This window comes from Octopus bimaculoides, chromosome 10, assembly GCF_001194135.2.
Source record: "Octopus bimaculoides isolate UCB-OBI-ISO-001 chromosome 10, ASM119413v2, whole genome shotgun sequence".
NCBI classification, from domain to species: domain Eukaryota; kingdom Metazoa; phylum Mollusca; class Cephalopoda; order Octopoda; family Octopodidae; genus Octopus; species Octopus bimaculoides.
Window position 1 is genome coordinate 93,367,244 of NC_068990.1, and position 2,169 is coordinate 93,369,412.

At 34.1% G+C, this 2,169-nt stretch overlaps 1 protein-coding gene across 2 annotated transcripts in view; it reads left to right on the top strand.

Moving 5' to 3' along the window:
• Nucleotides 1–2,169, top strand: part of LOC106876574 (6-pyruvoyl tetrahydrobiopterin synthase) — a 27,301-nt gene that overhangs the window by 17,332 nt on the left and 7,800 nt on the right. Inside the window, exon 1 of one of the 2 annotated variants that reach the window (XM_014925177.2) lies at nt 1,280–1,426. The exons of the other annotated variant lie outside the window; for it this stretch is intronic. The gene's annotated coding sequence lies outside the window, so the exon portion shown is untranslated. Of the gene's footprint in view, nt 1–1,279; nt 1,427–2,169 lie in introns of those variants that run through there. 2 annotated transcript variants of the gene reach the window in all.

The window sequence follows — 2,169 nt, forward strand, 5'->3', positions numbered from 1 at the left end:
TATATATATATATATATATATATATATCAAAATAAGCAACAAGGATATCCAAAGGTAATGCAGTATGATTGTCTCATGCGATTCCATTTAATTGATATATATATACACTCTATATACACTTTATATATATATAATTTACATTCTTGGAGTGGTTGGCGTTAGGAAGGGCATCCAGCCGAAGAAACCAAACGAAATAAGACTGGAACCTGGTACAGCTCTCTGGCTTAGCAGTTCCAGTCAAGCTGATCTACAGCATGGAGTCAGGATGGAGAGGTACAACCAGATGATGGGACATGGTACTGTGCGTGGGTCTTGGTTCCTCATGTAACTCACTAGAATGTGATCTTGGGTATTGCACCTGTTTCTTCTTATCCAAGCACATCGTTCTGGTCTAATGAATTTTGAAGCCATCCAGATTCTTGCTAATGACTACGATGGGCATTACCGTGGAGAATGGTTAGAGACATTTGTTGTGGCAGCCACTCCACTTCGTGGGGCTCATTTCTCAGACGGGCCGCCTTTATCCAGATTTTGCCGAGGAAATCGATCGTATAATTATTAAATTCGACGGACGTCAGCGATTGGTAGCAGACACAAGTTGGAATTTCTCCGTTTTGACGGTGATTTTTCAGACTTTTTTTTCCACGGTGCCTTTGGAAATGATGGGGAGCATCTTTTTAGCAAAGAAAAGGGCACCGTGAAAAAAAAATCTGTAAAAATCTCCGTCAAAACAGAGAAATTCCAACTTGTGTCTGCTACCTATCGTTCTCCTTAAATTAGAATAAAAGAAACATTTAGAGGTGACAATCATTCTATGGAACTGGCTCCAGTTTTATTGTTTGTTTTGTTGCTTCAGTTTATGTTTCTTACTGTCTTCTATTTAACTGAATCTAAATGGAAGTCTGTAGGTTATTTATTGCGTTATTAACTACCGTAACATTTTAATAACATTAGAGTTATTGTGTTACATATTAGTTGACTTGTAATGGTAGATAGAAACATGTTTTATATTGTTTGGTTTTGTTCATTTATCTTTTAACAGTAATTAGAAATAAAAACGGTTCTTTAATTTATTCATTCATTCATTATTTAATACCAAAATAGAACAACGTCATTTCCAAACGAGAGCTTTAACTCGCTCACTAAACTTTTTGAATAAATAAAAACATTGATTATTTTATGGGATATAAGAAAGGCGTAAATGGTTGAACAACGAACTAAAGCTACTACAATATTTAGCTTCGTTAGATTATGTTCGTGAGTTCGTCTCTCAGATGACTCCACGTGAGTGTCTCCTGATATGACCGCCCCAAAGTTAATGAAATAATCAATAGAAGGGAAGTAACTCTAATTGGCAGCTGTACAACGGAACCAAGCACCTGGCTGTTTCGTGTCGAACTTCTGTGTGGTGTCTAAGAAAGGAACAGTAAGTATCTTATAACCATGTATGCTGTTTATAAGCAAAAAACAACTATTTATTTGTTTATTCTCATAATAAATAGAGCGTAGTGTTTCTGTTTCTCTCTCTCAGTCTTTCTAGTATCTTTAGAATTAGTAACTATAAGATTTTGTTTACGCTGTCAGCTGTCAGGCTGGTTACTCAATCGATTTGTTCTATCATTAAATACATTTAGCCAAACGGCTGAACAAGTGTTGTTTATATCATACACGCTGTATTGCTGTAAATGGCTACGCCTCCGTTTATCAAAAGACCATTCGTATTTCTGTATCTTGCTTGTGTGACAAGTGTTTTTCTCGGAAACTGAGTGTTAGGACTAAAAACACACGTCTTTTATTCAATTAAGCTTGGGATATTTTAACACCTCACTCAGTTACTTTGATGTTATTAACCGTTTTAAAACGAAAACAACAATAAAAAAGGGAAAACTGGTCTTCGAATTTTTAAGACTTGCCTGACAAAAATTCCTGAAATGCCAAGAAAAAAAAATCAAATTAAATTATTTTTAAATAAAAAAATAATAATAAACAGTAAAAAGAATTGGACAATCTTTCGAAGAAAGTCTATGAAAAGTGAAATTATTTGCTTGTCAATTTCCGTAAAAAATATTTATTTCTTTAATATATTTTTCCAGCAGAATCTGTTATGTTTATACATTTTTTGTGTATGTATTGTGTGTTTACGTGTGTGTATATGTATATTTGTGTATA